This window comes from Taeniopygia guttata, chromosome 30 (assembly GCF_048771995.1).
Source record: "Taeniopygia guttata chromosome 30, bTaeGut7.mat, whole genome shotgun sequence".
NCBI classification, from domain to species: Eukaryota; Metazoa; Chordata; class Aves; order Passeriformes; family Estrildidae; genus Taeniopygia; species Taeniopygia guttata.
Window position 1 is genome coordinate 6,185,633 of NC_133055.1, and position 17,079 is coordinate 6,202,711.

At 47.8% G+C, this 17,079-nt stretch overlaps 1 pseudogene; it reads right to left on the bottom strand.

Annotated features, from left to right (window-relative positions):
* Positions 1-1,419: 1,419 nt before the first annotated feature.
* Positions 1,420-17,079, bottom strand: part of LOC140680996 (uncharacterized) — a 608,239-nt pseudogene continuing 592,579 nt past the window's right edge.

Sequence of the window (17,079 nt, forward strand, 5' to 3'; positions counted from 1 at the left end):
GCACACACACACACACACGGAGCAGCTCGGCAGTGAGGACACGGGAGGGCCCAGGCATGGAGCTCCAACGAGGGTTTATCAGGGTCTGACGCTCCAGGGCTCTGGGGGTTAAAGACAAAGACAAAGGAGGGCTTAGGGTGTAAATACGGGAAAAGAGGGGCTGGAGGAGAGTGTCAGGGATCTCAGGGTTTAGGGGTGGTACACAGGGAAAGGGACTAATAGGGAATGGCAGGGTTGATAGGTGGGCACATAAACCAATGGGAAAATAGGGAAGGGAGAACTTGCTAGAACATGAACATATCAGGGTAAAAGGGGTAGGAAAGGCCAACGGGCCAATGGGGACAGAACTGGCACAAATTAACACAGTGCTGCAGAGCTCCATGGGGGAAGCTTCTGTCCTCACCCTGAGCTGTGAGGAATGCCCAGAGCCTACGGTGCATTTCTCCAGGGGATCGCTTTTGCCCTCTCCCCAGTAAGCTCACAGACCTCCACAAACACACACTGGAGATGTCTGGGGCCATTCATCATTTCTCTGCTCTCAGCACTGAGGCAATGGACTCTGGCACTGCTCTGAGCTCATGCCCGTGGCAACCACCCCTGGCCATGGGGCTCCATGGAGCTGCTCTCAGGAAACCCCCCAAGAGTTGGGGAGTGCCCCAAAACTGCCTCAGGAATGTGAGATACCCCAGCATCTCCTCATGAATGTAGACTATTCAAACACTCACTCAGTAATGGGCTCCCCCTATCTTAATCATCCCCAAACTTTGTCTGTCTCATTCCAGACCCCACCCCACCTCCCAAATGCCAACCTCTACCCATCCCACCCCTCCTGGACATCAAGACCCCTTCCCAAGCTGTACTTCCCCCATTTCACACCTCCCAATCCCCATCCCACCCATCCTGCCCCACCCAATTCTCATCTCACCCTCCTGATTTGCATCCCGCATTGCCCAATCCCCTTCCAACCCAATTTCACCCTGAGAGGCAGTGGAATCGAGTAATTTTGGGGTGGGATTCAGCAGTTTTTAGTGGCACTGAGTGAATTTGAGCAGTCAGATCAGTCCCTCTCATCTTTTAGAGTGCCAAGAAATAAAGGCAACTAAACCAAATATCCCCCAAACTCCCCCATATCCTCACAGATATCTCCTGGAACCCAAGATTCCTCAACACACAAGTAAAATGTGAGGCTTTAGATGCTTTTGATGAAATTGTTGATTTTAACCCAAATTTTCTGTGTTTTGAAGAGAGGAAGACAAAAGATAATAAGAGGCAAAATAAAATAACAGCAGCCACTTCCCTCTGTGTATCACAGGGCATGTGGGTCACCAGGGCTCTGACCAGGGTGGGTCCTCTGATGGGGATGGAGCTGGAGCAGCGCACGAAGCTCTTCCTGTAGGCGGGGTTCTCGCAGGGCTTCCCTTACCGGTGCCTCCGCTGGTGCCGGGTAAAGAATGAGCGGTCTGAGAAGCTCTTCCCACACCGGGGACACTCGTAGGGCCTCTCCCCGGTGTGGATGCGCCGGTGGGTGACGAGGGTGGAGTTGTGCTTGAAGCCCATCCCGCAGTCGGGGCAGCGGAAGGGCCTCTCCTGTCTGTGAATCCGCTGATGTACAAGGAGATGGGAGCTGGTGTGAAACCTCTTCCCACACTCAGGACACTCGTAGGGCCTCTCCCCTGTGTGGATCCTCTGGTGGACAATCAGGTCAGACCTGTGGCTGAAGCTGTTCCCACATTCCTCACACTCGTAAGGCCGTTCCCCAGTGTGGATCCTCTGGTGGCAGATCAGGTTGAAACTCTTCCTGAAGCTCTTCCCACACTTCGAGCACTCGTAGGGCCTCTCCCTGTCACGAGGTTCCTCACGGACCACCAGCTCTGATCCCTGGCTGAAGCTCTGCCCACCTCCCCGGCACAGGGTGGGTCTTTCCTCCTCAGGTCCTGGTGATCTGCGTTTGCAGCCCCTCCTCCTGTGGGATCTCTGGGGCTTTTCCTCCCCCTTTGATTCCTCAGCCATGAAGCCACTCAAAACAGCCTCTTCCACAATGTTCTGCTGCAGGGATTTGTCCTCCCTGTTCTCCATCCTCAGCTCCTGCTCTGGGGGAGGAAGGACAAGGAGAGGATGGGATTTGCCTCCGTGCCACAGGGAAGGGCAAGGAGATCCCCCCAGTGCGTCCCCGGCAGGAGGGCACCGGCAGCGGGGCTGTCCTGCGGCCAGGGGCTGTGCTGGGCTGGGAGATGGAGCAGGAGAGAGGGGGAAAGGGGCACTGACTTCCTCCTCACCTGCCTCGGTGTCCCAGGGCATCTTCCTCACAGCCTCCTCCTCCATCCAGCCAAAGTTTGGGAGTGGGAAATCCTGGTGTGGGGAAAAACAAGGTGTGAACATCTTGGGTTGGGGATTCCCCCTGCCCAAATCCATTTCCAGAAGTCTCCAGGTGTCCATAAAAACTTCCAAAAATCACGAGTTAATAAAAAAAAAGCCACCAGGAGTGTCCCATTTCCAGTCCCATCCCTCTGGGGTTCTGGTGTCCCCCGTCTCAGGGCTGCTGGGGATCCTCGAGGGTCCTGGGGATCCCCCTTCTCCAGGGTCCTGCTTAGGGATGCTGGGGGGATTTTGCAGTACAAGGGTCCCCCTCTCCAGCCTCCCCCCGGTCCAGGCACTTGGGGCTCCCCCCTGTCCCCACCACCCTGTCCTGGTTTAGAGCAAATCTGGGAGAAACCCCCCAAAGGGGGTTTTCTAGAAAGCAGATTCAAGTGGCCTCTCCCCCAACCAGTTCAGGAAAAGATTTCCTTGGAGAAAAGTAGAAAAAAACTGTTTATTTAACAGGCAAAGCATTCACCAGCACAAAACATGAACAATATTAAAGAATAAAACCTGTTGTTGCTCCAAAAGAGATGACAAACTCAGAAAGTCCCTCCGTGGGCTGCAGCTCGGCTCACTCAGGCTCTGATCAGTCCCTCCATGGCCCAGGCCCAGCCCGGTGGGCCACAGGTGTGAGCTGCCGGTGCTCTTCTGGTGTTCAGTCCAGAGCAGGTTTAAACAGCTCCAAAGAAAAAGAAAAACCACAGCCCAGGGAACTTCTCTGCCTCAGCGAGCTAAAAACTAACTAAAAGCAAAGGAGAGCTCTGTCCCGCTGTCTGTTGGCAGACAACTGATACCTCAGGTTTAAGTTTTTCTGTTCTGTTTCAGTGTGCAGCTTCTAGCTTTAGATTAAGTGTTCCTGGGATCTTTTCACAGGGTGGTGAAGACAAAACAATCCTGTTCTAGCTGGAGACTCAAGGACAATCTCTTCAAACTTCAGGCCCAAAGCACAAACGACAGGAAAAGCATAGGGCAGGCAAGCAAGGAGAATGAAACTTCATAATTTGAAGCTATTAATTGGGCTGTTAAATCCTGTATGCAAATGCACTAACAGTTATTAAAATGTGAGCTCTCATGACCAAGCCCTCTTTTGCTTCCATCTCGGAGCCATCCGGGCAGAGCCCCGACCGTGGCTCCGGTACTGCCGGGGTGTGGCCTTTGAAGGCACTTCAATAAATATCCTCTTTATTCCTCTTGGCTCCGTCTGGCCTCTGTCCCAGCTCCTTAAGGCATCTCAGCAGCCCAGGAGCCGGAATGTGGAGGGGTGAGTGCAGCTCCTGAAAACAAACTGCGCGCTTCTTCCTCCCCCTCTTCGCTCTCAGAACCAGCCCTGAAGGTGCAGAACTCATTTCGGGGCCAAACGGACCAATGGGGGTACGAGCATCGTGAGGTCACCCCAGGACAGGCCCTGCCAGGCTCAGGGGTCCCGTCCCCGCCTCATCTCCGGCTGCCGGGGGTCCCCCAGCTCCGGTACCGCCCCTTCCCCTCTGCCGCCCCGGGGGTCCCACGTTCCGCAGCCCCGGCTCTCACGGGGATCCCCAAAACCAATGTCCCGCCCTGTCAGCACCGGGCCAGCCCCGCGTGGTCCCCCGGGACCCTCCGAGGGGCGATCACAGCTCCTCTGCCCCCGAAAAAGCTCCTCTTGGGGAGCCCGGAGGGATCCGGGGCTCGGCATCTGCCGGCTCCGAGCGCTCTCCAGAAAAATCCTCCCGGAGACCCCTCGATAGAGCCGGGGCGAGCTCGGCCTCCCCCTGCCCTGCGGCTCGGGGCTGGGGCGATGCTGGCGGGGCAGGGGGTGCTGCAGCAGGATCCTACAGTGACATTTCACTGCCAGCCTTCATAACTTCATCCCTGTGTTGTTGCAGCTCATGGATTGGGAATGAAATCAGGGCAGGGCCTTTGGTGGGAGCTGCCCTGGATCAAGGGAAACACTGAGAGAGAAACAGAGCAGGCAAAGAGGGGCCAGAGAGAAAGGAGGACACAAACACAATCAGCTGAGAAGGTGGCACTGTGAAAACAGAACTGCAATGGACTAAAAATTAATGCGACAGAAAGAAATAATTTTGTAATTTCCTATCAAAACACATTTTCCTCCGTTTCTCACCAACCTTGTCCTGGTGTCATTCAGCAGGGCTGTCAGAAAGTTCATCATTCTGAGTGGATGTTCCAGGCTGCAGCCACAAGGAAACAGGGAATGGGGATTTTCCTGCTCCTGGGGAGTGAAACACTGATGAAAAATTAAACCCTACAATTTTAATAAAGATTTGTAGAGAATGGGTATGCTTATTTATAACGCTGTGGACGCATGTCCATTAAAGGGCAGTAAGTCCTGACATGCGTCCACAGTGCTATAAATAAACATACCCATTCCCTACAAATCTTTATTAAAATTGTAGGGTTTGATTTTTCATCCACATTTCATTATGGTGAGCCAGGCAGGAGGTTTTCTGTCCTCGCAGGGGCAGGGGGTAGAACAGACCTCCTTGGCGCACCCGGGGAATTTCCCTGGAGGGGCTCTGCTCTGCCTCGCTTGCCACCTGCGGAGACAGCCAAGGAGCGCTGGTGTGCGATAAAGGGACGGACTGAGAGGGCCCTGGGGTGCCAGAGCAGCACTGCCGGGCAGTCCCTCAGAGCCGGCAGGGCCCGGCCTCGCTCCTGGGCCTGAGTGCCCGCGGGGAAGGGAAACAAGCGGAGAAACGGGGCTGAGGACGTGCACTGTGTTTAAAGGCGGTGATTTGTGAGCATTTGAACAGTGGCTAGACGAACTGCGGGGGTTCCTCTGCCCCAGTGGTTCGGACTTGGATTCCTGGAGTTTTACTCTGCGCTGTTATGCTGTGCTGTGTTGAGAAAACGGGACACTTTAAGAGATACCACCAGTGAGTTTCCCAGTGAGTTTGTGTGATTCTTCCCCCACATTATAGTATTTTAATTCTCGAGATTATATAGTTGCATTTATAGAGATTTTAAGATTTTTTTTGCAACAAGTGTAGCATTTTACGCAGAAGAGCTGCACTATAATGATTTATGTTTAACTGTAGCAAAACAAATCAAAGGAATTCCAAGAATTCCTCCCTCACAACAACTTAAGCCCTGACTCTCCTTGAATTTGAGATAAGGACAGGGTTCTGTGTTTGTGAGCATATCAGAGTTTTTGCTGTAACAGACACAGCCTTTTGCAGGGTAACGAAATAAGTGTCACTAGAAACAATGCTTTAGAAAAAACTGAGATTTTGTAAAAGAGAGTTTAAATAAAGGAAAAGTGCCAAAGTGATAAACGGAATAGCCTACAGGCAATTCCTGGGAGTTTTTGGTGCATTAAGAGGCTAGCACCTTGTATGAGTACTATTACAATGCAGAATTTGTGAGTTCTATGCCCCAAGTGTAAATTGAAGGCTCCTAATCAAGCCAATTCAGAACCTGAGATCTTAAAGCTTATGTGTAAATTATCGCATCTCATACCTTCGACCTAGAAAGTCTGTGTGTGAGAAAAACTGAAAAAAGACCATGAGGCTTGGGTAGAAACAAAATAGTATAAGCAATAAAAACTAAGCAAAGCAAAGAGGTTCCCAGAAAGCCTCCAATAAGGGCAGCTCAGAAAACTAAAGGATTTATAACACCTTATTGCAACCAATGCTGTTTTAAGACAGGAAAGCAAATAAGGTGAGGTCTTGTATGCTAATATGTTTTTTCACCTCCAAGTATCATCCAAAATGGCAGAATAACTGGGTTCAGAGTTCCTTCTGACCCACTGGTGTTAGCTCTTAAAAAAAAAACAGAGCAAAGAGAAAGCAAATCAAATGTGTAAGTGTAAGACCGGTGCAGGTGAGGGCTGCGAGGGGCCGGGACCCGCCCCCGCCGGGATTCGGGCAGGTCTGGGCGAAATTCCCGAATTTTTGTGCGCAACTCTGGTGGGTATGGTCGAAATTTTCATTTGTAAACTAGGATTTTCTGTCTCCTGCAATCTGTGGTTTTGCAATCTTTTCCCGGCTGCAGCTTGTGGTCTTTTAAACCTTTAAGAACCTTTTTGTACGACCACAACTTATTAATGTATATTTTACATAATCACGAATAATTCCATAACATATAACAATGGGGCTGCAGAGATCCCCCTGCAGGTTCATAGGTGTGAAAAACACCAATCACTTGGTTTTTAAAATTTTAAAATTTGATAATAATAAAATGGTTATAAAAATAATAGAGTAATAAAGTTTAGAGTTAGGACAATTACAAGACAATAAAAAGAAAAGAATTACGGACGTCCGGATGCTCTTGGACACTAAGTCACAGAAAGCATGACTTGTGAACAAAGGAATCACCCTTAAACCAATACACTGTTGCATATTCATACATCCTTCATGGTTATGCATACATTCTATTCTAAACAAGAAACTCTTTCTGTTGTATGTCAGCTGTTTCCTTTAATCCCTTGGCCTCTTGGAGTCTGAGCAAGGCCTGAAGAAATTAACTTCTTCTGATAAGAAGCCATAAATTCCTCTCCTTTGGAAGACTGAGGTGTTCCTCGAAGCGAGTGTCTCATTCCTAAAAAGAAAACTCCCCCCATGTACATAGTGTCTATTTTAATATTATGTTGTAACCTAAAACTACGCTTAACACAATATGTAAGAGAATTAATACAGCATAACTTTCTAACATGACACATATAATATTCATTGTAACACTTGCGAAAAGCCAATCATAAATATGCATTTGTCACAATCCCTCCTCTTATTCTTTATAAATCATTTGGCTTGAGCAATATTTCTTATCCTCTTGCATTCTTTGGACTCTGTTGGTAATCAAATAAAACATGGGATTAAACAAAGAAGAAATATCAAAACACTTGTAACACATAAAAGGAAGAATCCTAATTTCTTCCACCATCCCATTCTCAATACATTACCCCACCTGTTAGTTTTTAACATTATTTTCCCTTTGGTTTTTTTTGGACTGATACCAGGGTCATAATTTTTTTCTGATATCCTTTGTTTTTTCCAGGATGATGCCCTCATTGCCATCTATTTTCAACAATCGGTACACCCCATTCTTTAGCCAATAAATAGCGTAAAGCCAACCTATTTTAATACACTGCAGTTATAGTTTGGCTTTGCTGACTCAATATTAATTCCAGTGCCTGAGCAGCTTTGTTTGTTATCTCCTCTATAACTGCTTGGAGTCCTATAATACGATGCAGTATATAATTTGGGGTTAATACAGAGCTAGATTGCTGTGCTGGTTTCACCTTTTTGTTTACTAATTGCCTTTTTACCGAATCTTGGACTATATCTCTAAGATCAAATGTAAAACAAATCCATCTCTCTCCTTTTGGACATTCCATGCCCCAAGTATTACTACTTTTTCCCAAGTTCCTTGTAATCCAATATTTTCCCCATTTTGCCTGCAGGTACTCAGTTTGGGTGGGTCTGTGGCTGTTGACATGGGTGTGTGTAACAAAAAGGAACTTTGGTTCCTTTCCGTGTAATACTTTCCGTAGCATTTGGGACACGATCTTGCTGGTATCTCAGAAGGGAAAGACAACAAATGAGAGACAGAAACAGGAATGACAGAGGTCTGGCATGGCTTATACCCCCACCTCCCCTGCCTGTGGGGTTGCTTCCCACAGCAGGTACGTGTGATCTTCTCGGTGGTGAGTACAGTGCTCAGTCCAGGCTTGCCCTCTGTTTCCCTTGTCACTCCTTTTTACTCATTTTTTTAGGCAAGTCCTTTTCGACACTCCTTAACTGTGGTTTCCCACTGTTCCTCAGGTATCTCTCACTAAACAGGCACTGATAATCCATCCACAAAACAAAGTTATTACTTCAGTGGTTTTGGGTTCTATCTGTATAGGGAATTGATTCAGTACTCGATACCTCTTGCAACAAGAACATAGATTTTGTGAGCTACAACACCAATTATTCCCATAATTTGAACATTCACTTGTAACCCAGCTAGCGTGTCCAGTATTGGGATGAATCACATAAAATATACAGTGTAGTACTGATGGCAATTTCCCTTCTTCCCTGTACAAGCCACAGGCTGAGGCCAGGCTATAAGAACTCTTTGACTGAAACACTCCCGACCCTCCTGTTGGAAGTGGCAGTGTTCCTCTGCCAAGGAGGTGTCGGAGGCGTCTTAGGGTTTATTCAGGCCGGGCTTAGAACCAGTGATGCAAGCTTTGCCTTATTTCTCAGTGAGGTGTTATTCTTTGTACCTGCCTTGGATCATCTGGGTCTTCCCAAACCATTACCACCCAGTCCTGGTTGGAAGTCAATTTGGTATCACCCGGTTTAGATGTGATAGTCCATTCCTCAAGTTTCTTCACAAGTCCTTTGGTTTTGCTAGCATGAATTCACCCTCTTTCCGTGGTTTGGATTGCTGCTTCAGTGGTACCTGGAACGGATTTCTTAATAGCACAGTGTTAAAAGAAAAACAATACTGCATTAACTTTTACCATTAGTTTTCTTTAAAACTTTCTGAGTTTAACTAAACTCTTTTTCTACAGCCACTTCTTCTTCTTGTATCCAGCTGTGTTAATAGCTGCAGAGGCAAATTCTTCTTCCTGTGAGCTATAATTAGTTAAATAAAAAAGACCAGGCCAATTTTAACATGAGATGTATCACATCTCTTGCCTTTTACTTTTTGGGTAACATTTAACTGTTTTAGTCTTACAGACTTTAAGTCTTCAGAACAAAAGCCTTCTCTTCTTAACAACAGCAATCAGAAAGAAAAAAGAAACCTTGCTTAAGACAATAGACCACTTTGTGAGAGTCACAATCTCTGCCTTGATCTTCTCTCTACTGGTGGTCCTGTTCACAGCCTTGGGTTTAACTCTTTCCTTCCCCACTTCCCCCCCTCCTTGTTGTCACTCTGCCTAGCAGGAATGGGGGAGAACTTACAGATAGCTGTGGCTGAGGGGACCTTGGGGGTGTATTTCGCTCTCCCCTTCGCTCTCTTTCTCTCTCTCTCTCCCTTTCTCTCTTTCTCTTTTTTTTTCTCTCTTCACATTTCAACATCCACATTCCAATATCAGTCCACTTTCCGACATTAGTCCTACATCCTGGAGAGGTGAGTCTGCCAATCACCTCTCCCCCCTTTTTCAACTTCCTTACAAAGTAAATTACTTTTGTTATGCGTGTTCTGCAGGCCTGTAATTCACGGCACCCTCCACCAAGGCTACCAGCCACTCACAGCTGACAGTGCAAAAATAAAGACTTGGTTTGCTATCACAATTTTTCCATTCACAAGCTTGAAAAGGTTGCAGGAACAAAGTAAACAACAACTGACTTCCAAAGTGACCCTGCCTGCACCAAAACAAATTTAAGGCAATGCTAGTTAGTGCAATGCAATTTGCAAGGAAGCCAAGGTTTGATTTGGGAAGGCCATCTGAGGACACAGAGCATGAGTTTTACAAATCTGTATTTTGAAGAGGGAATGGACAAAATATGAATAGAGTTGAGGGCAGGGGGAAGACAGCAAGTGAGGAATTTTTCTCTGCAGTACTCTCTTTTTGACTGCCAGGAAACACTCTCTAAAGAGGTTCCTACGGTACAAACAATAACTGGGTGGGAAGAGGCGCTCCTGAATTCAAGCCTTAATGTCATAATAGGAAACTGCCCCTGAGCACTGCAGTGCTGGAGCACCCTGCCTGCAAACTCACCAGAGGCAAGCCACTGCTGCCACGCTGCAGGGCTGCCTGCAGCACAGAGGGAATCATGGCCAAGCCCTCCCTGCAGGCCTGGGTAATCCACACAGGGAGCCCAAAACTTCCTCACAGCTCTCTAACTCACTCAAGAAATAAACCTACAGCAAGCAGAGATCCCCCCACTGTCTTTTTAATGTGTATGTGTCACACACCCACAGTGATGCCGAAAGCAAAGAAATTAACAGCTTACATTAGAAGATACTGAAACCTTTTCTTCACCTCGCTTTGTAGGTTCCCTTTTCTATATGCAGCCACCTCCAAGTCTGGGGAAAAAAATGAGCCCTATTTTTCAGAAGTCTCATGCATGAACAACTCTAGCTGCTGTTCCAGCTACACTGCAAGTAGTTAGCACTTCCAGAAAAAATAACAAACAAACAAACAAAAAAAAACTAAGAAAGCAAAACACATTTGGGTACATGAAAAAGGACTGGCTGGAAGAAAAAATGTTTCTCATTGACCTACCAAGCAGCTGGTGTTACCTTTAGTTTAACTTTACACACTGAGAACCACTTGAGTGAACAGCCTGCATCAACTCAAAATAAATTAATGGCAGGTTTTGCTATGTCACAGCTGTAAACTAGTTTCTCAGTCCTAGAGTACAGTAAGTTATGTATTTCAAGATAAAAATCACAATGCAAATCGGAAGAAATTTCATACTGCATGAGGTGTGCACACAATTGATTTACCTCCAAAAGTCAGTTTATGACTTTTCTCTACCAGGATTGCAGTAGCTGCTATAGCTTGAACACACACTGGCCAGCCTTGATTTACTGGATCTAACATCTTTGATAAATAAGCCACGGGTCTCTTTACTCCTCCCCACTCCTGAAACAAAACCCTATGAGCTACCCCCTTTTCTTCATTTACCTACAGATGAAAGGGTTTTGCTAGTGAAGGTAAGCTTAAAGTTGATATTGGGGCTAGTTTTAACTTCAGTTTTCTTAGTTTTTCACCATCTTCTTTGTTCCATTTTATATCATCTCCTCTGTCAGTTTATTCATACAAAAATTTTACTGCCTGTGTGCATCCTTCAATCTACAATCTACAATATCCCAATAATCCGAGTATTTTTCTGATTTCCCCCTTTGAAGAGGGAGGGGGAAGGGATAGAATTCCTGTGATTCAGTCTGGGTTGAGCTTCTCACTACCCTTACTAATCAAATGTCTAAGATATTTTACTTTTGCTGCTACAAATTGCAGCTTTCCTTTTGATACCCTTAATCCTTTTTCCCCAAGAAAATTCACAAGCTTTATAGTAGCCTCTCTAACTTCAGCTTCAGCTTCCCCAGAAAGTAAAAATATCATCCACATATTGGATAATTTGTATTCTAGGAGGAGTGCAAAGAGTTTGTAGTATTGTTTCTAAAGCTTGTCCAAATAAGTTTGGAGATTCAGTAAACCCCTGTGGTAGTTTTGTCCATTTTAATTGCTGTTTTCTCCCAGTTAGTGGATCCTCCCATTCAAAGGCCAAGATCTCTCAGCTCTCCTGGGCCAAAGGGCAAGCCCAAAAGGCATCTTTAAGGTTCACTATGCTCCTTCTATTACCACATTTTTAATGACAGGAACTGTGAAACTTTCTCCTTTTGTTCTTGTTACATTTATAGTATATTTGTTTACACTATAACCTTTTGGAATACTTAACAGACAGGTTCTTTCTGCCCCTGTGTCTACCACAAACTCCAATTTTTCCTCTTGGGGACCCACTTTTAAAGTTATCACAGGCTCCAGACAGAATTTGTCCCCTAAAGAATAGAGCCTCTGACATCCGTATTCTTCCTCGGTGCCCATCTCTTTAAAAATTCTCAGATCTGTTACCCTCTTAGGACAGTCTATTTTATAATGTTCTTCGCCCTGACAGTAAAAGCAGATGTTCCTGGAATGTTCCTGAAACTTTGATTGCATTGGGATTTTATTCTTTCTTGTTCCCCTGTCTCTACCACCATCATATCTAGGAGTAGTGCCTGTGGGGTTTTTATTGTTTTCTTGCAATTTTTTTCTCGCATGGTGACTGCCACAATCTTTGCTTTTAGTTTGGCTTTGGCCACAGACTTTCTGAGCCTCCTTTAATGAATCATCTAATAATTTGTCATGCAGATCTTCAATTTTTTCCATTATCTGGCCAAGCACAAAGTTAATCTTTAACAAAGCTTTTCTCACATCAGTCTCAGGATCCACTCTGGAACACTGCCTCCTATTTCTCCCAAGTCTGTCCAACCACTCAGCCGGAGCCTCCCCCCTCCCCTGCTGTGTCCCAAAAGTCCCTCAGCACTTTGCCCTCGAGATGCTGGTCCCCCAATTTCCCCAACAATCAAATTACAATGCTCATTTATATGTTTTCTCCCCTCCTCATAATTTTGACCCCTCTCAGGAGGTGCAAGTGGCATTTTGCCCTCCCCGGGGGGACCCTGTGGATTTTCTTTACTCCAGACTTTTATGCCTGCAATTCTGATCATTTCCCTTTCTTCCAGAGAAAATAGTATCTATATTATCGACTGCATTTCTTCCCATGTATAAATGTTTGAACCAAAAAATTGGTCTAATTGTTCAGCAGTGCTTGTGGGATCCTCCAAAATCCCTTTGATTGATTTCCCACTCCTTTTCTTTTTCTCGTTTTCCCTCTTGCTCCCCTCCCTTTTCTTTACCTGTTTTCTTATTTTTTACGCATTTTCTGTCACCTTTTTCAAAATCTTATCTCCATGCCTCTGTTTCCCACTTTCTCTAATAACCTGAATATCACCTTCTTTCAACTACCCACGTAAAAAAATCCTTTTTCTCACAATACCATTTAATACAATACACCTCCCTCCAAGGAAATAAAGCTCAAAATAAACAATCTACATTACATATACTTCCATTCATCGATATTTACTCACCTTTATCTCTCACTCTCACACACATTCACACCCTCAAGCCTGTTCATTCATACTTCTCGACTTCACAATACTGTTACATATACTTTCGTTAGCCCACACTCACTTTTATTTTACACTCACTCTCACATCAGCACAATCCACCTCCCTCCAAGGAGATAAAGTAAAGCTCAGAATAAACAATCTACATTACATATCCTCCCATTCATCTACATTTACTCACTTTTATTTTTCACTCACTCTCACATACAAAAACAAGAGAACTTTTCCTTGCAAACAGTCTACATTACATATCTACACCCTGAGTGCTCTTGGAATGTTAATCCCTCAACCCAGCAGGTTTAATCCTGGATGTCTCTCATCGCAGCAGAATTTTAGGTGTTACTGGCCAGTCCCGGTGTTCTTGGATATCCCTCAGTCCGGCTGTGTTTTCCAGCCCCAGATCCCCTGGGGCATATCCTCAATCCGGCAACCCTGGGTGCTCTTGGGATGCAAATCCCTCAGCCCAGCAGGTTTGAATCCTGGATGCTCTTGGGCACTCTTATCCCTCAATCCGGCACTCCACGGGGTTCCTCTTCTTCCTAAGATCCAGTCCCAGTTTCTCTGGGAGGGATTCTCTCTTTTTTATCACTCCCTTGGTCTCTTTACTGGCCGTTTTTCACATGAAGAAGACGAAAAGCAGCATGAGAGACTACAGCAATCACTTGGCAAGTCTGGGATACCCAGCAGCTTCTGTCACACACATTCATTCCCCCCTTATCCGCCCCATCCCAACAAATACTCACCTATCCTTTGTCCTTGGGTCTTGGTTCTTCTTGTACACTTTAGTCTTGGGGCTAATTACCGCGGTTTTAGGGAACCCTTTCCCTTTTCTTTGTTTTATTGTCTCCTTTTGCCCATGGATCATAACCTGTGTCTGTGGTCACACACCAGGGGAACAGAGCGAGGCTGCCTAAATAGGGCAGGACCCGTCTTCCTCACCCTGACTCTCCCAAGGCCCCGGCAGAGAGGTGTTAAAAACCATCCTACCATAATTGTGAAAAACGCCAATCACTTGGCTGTTAAATTTTAAATAATAATAACATGGTTATTAAAATAGTAATACAATTAGAGTAATAAAAATTTAGAGATAGGACAATTACAAGACAATAAAAAGCAAAGAATTAAGGATGTCCAGATGCTCTGGGGCACTTAAGCCATAACAAGCATACCTTGTGAACAAAGGAATCACCCCTAAAACTACACTATTGCATATTCATATATCCTTCATGGTTATGCATACATTCTATTTAAAACAAGAAACTCTGTCTGTTATATGCCAACTATTTCCTTTAATCCCCATGGCCTCTTCGAGTCTGAGCAAGGCCTGAAGAAATTAGATTCTTCTGACAAGAAAACCATAAATTCCTCTTCTTTGAAAGATTTGGGTGTTCTGTGATGGTTATGTCAAAGCGAGTATGTCATTCCTTAAAAGAAAACCCAGATACATAGTTTCTATTTTAACTACTAAAGCTTCAATTTAACTACACAACTACATTTACAGTACTATTAAAATGTTAATACAGCACTACTATTCAAACTAACATATGTGCATTTTTCACCTTGGGCGTCTGGTGGAGTATCCCCGGAAAGAGCCCATCTCTGCAGGGAGCGACGTTTATTCAATTGCAAATTAGGTCTTTCTTTCTCTGTCATCTGTGGTTTCCAGTCTTTCCCGGCTGGGTCTTCAGGTCTTTTAAAACTTTAAGAATCTTTTTCTACTAGCACAACTGACTTCATGTATATTTTACATAATCACGAATTATTCCACAATTTATATTACAATGGGGCTGCACAGATCCCCCTGCAGGTCCGTGGGGATGCAGAGATCCCCCTGCAGGTCCGTGGGGATGCAGAGATCCCCCTGCAGGTCCGTGGGGATGCAGAGATCCCCCTGCAGGTCCGTGGGGATGCAGAGATCCCCCTGCAGCCCCTGGAGGAGCCAGGCTGGAGCTCGGGGATGCCTGAGAGGAGGCTGTGAGCCCGTGGGCAGAGGGGCCCCGCTGGAGCAGCCTGGCCTGGCAGGACCGAGCCCGTGGCACAGTGACCCACGCTGCAGCACTTGGAGGGGGCTGTGCCCCAGGGGATGGACTCGGCTCGGAGAAGTTCCTGGAGAAGTCTCGGCTGGGAGAGAGCGCAGGGTGCAGCAGGGAACGACTCCTGTCCCTGAGCAGAGGGAGAAGCCGCGGGGGATGAGCTGAGCATGGCCCCATTCCCTGTCTCCTGCCCTGCCGGGGGAGGAGGTGCAGCTGGGAGCAGGGAGGCGTGGGGAAATCTGCATTTAAGGCTCTGCACTGACTTCTCCTCGTCCTGCTCTGAGTCTTTGGAGTTTTCTGCCAGAAACCTCTCCCCTCCCCCGCTCACCCACAGGGCTTTGGGCAGGTTTCCCTTTTTGGGGGAAATCAAAGCGAAGCACCGATGCACTAATGAGGGGCAGGAGAAGGGAGGCTCCCGGGCTTCCCGCAGAGCCGGAGGCACGGAAGGCGCAGGGCCGGGAAAGGCGTGGCGGGAGGTGCGGAGAAGTTTGTTTGTGTGGGCAGCTCAATCCCGCCTCGGGCCCGGGCCCGTCCCGGGGCTGTTGCTCATCTCCGGCTTTGCCCTCACGCAGCGCGGGGGGCCCTGAGAGCGCGGGGCGAGTCTGGGCCGTGCGCAGAGCCCGCCCCCAGCTCGCTGCCATTGGCCGCTGGTGCCGTCAGTCGTGGTTGCGGCGCGCTGATTGGTGGGAGCGGGGCGCAGCACGGCCCCGGCGGCGGGCTGAGGGCGGCCGTGGGCGGGCAGCGGCGCCATTGGCACCGGGAGCGTCTGTGCGGGCCCGGGAGCGGCGGCAGCGGCCGGAGCGCGGTGAGGCGGCGTCGGCGGAGCTCGGAGGCGGCCCCGGCGCAGGTGGGAGCCGCGCTGGGTTCTGCGGGGGCTCGGGGCTGGCTGCGGGCGGAGGGGGCGGCAGGGGGCTGCGGCGGGTCGGTGGTGCCGTGTCCGGCCCGTGCCGGCCCCGGGCTGAGGGCGCGGCGGGAGCGGCTGCCCGCGGTCTCCTTCCCGCCGGGGCCTGGGCAGGAGCCGCTGCCGGAGCAGCGCTGGCTCGGCCCGGCTGCTGTGGGTAGGACAGAGGGGGCTGCCCCGCGGCCGGGAGCGTGCGGGGAAATTCCCGTCGCCGGAGGTTTCTGTGGCCGGAGGAGAGCGAGGAGTCCTGTAAAAGTGACTTTATTGCCGAGCAGGGGGAGAGGCCGTGGGGCATTTGCCGTGCGCTCTCTGCCATGGTTGTAGTCCGCAGCCTCCTTTTTATCCTCATTTTCCCGGCCGCATCTCCCTCTGCCTTTGCCCACGGGCTGAGGTCCTTGGAAGGTTCAGACTTCCCGATGCGCCTGCTGCCTGTCCTCGTTAATATGCACCCTCCTTTTGTATACCAGCCGATATTCATGGCTCTGTTAAGCCTTTGTTCTTCTCCTCGAAGTTTGGGAATGTAGCGGGACTTTGAATAGCTGTGTGGGTCAATTTGTGAAATTTATTGGAACTGAGGGTTTCTCCCGTAGCTTCCTAATCTACAAGTGCCTGGCTCTCTCTCCAGGCAGATTCACTCCTTGACTCTGTTTTGTTCTTCCCGGGTCCTCTTTGGTTTTGGGATTATTCTCGGTGCCCTCATTCCCTGTCCTTTTGTAGCCGTTTGTGGATCAGGAGGCCTGGCTGCCACCTGCATCCCCTGGCTCAGCTGCTGGATGAGCTGCACTGCCAAGGTGTGGAGCATGGTAAAAAGATGTGAGTTGCTGCAGCACAGAAGAGGAGAAGCAGCATTCGTTTAACCCCTGGTCTGCCCAGGAGCCACGAAAGTGTGTCCCATTCCCATCCTTTCCATGTTTGGACCAATACATAAACTGTTCACCTATTTCCTTTTTTATCTTTCTCAGGACTTTACCTTTGTCGTCTCTTTGCCAACAGCAGTTTGAATCATTTAGTTCTCCACAAACTCCTGCTTTTTCTGCTAACAGATAATCTGGTCCCATCCCCTAGTGAAATGTTGTGTTCCTCATTTCAGTGGATTGGTCAGTAGGAAGGTCAGAAGCTGGAGCTGTCTGGTTGGTTTTTTTCGAGGACAGTTTGTAATCTAATGATGCCATTGAAATG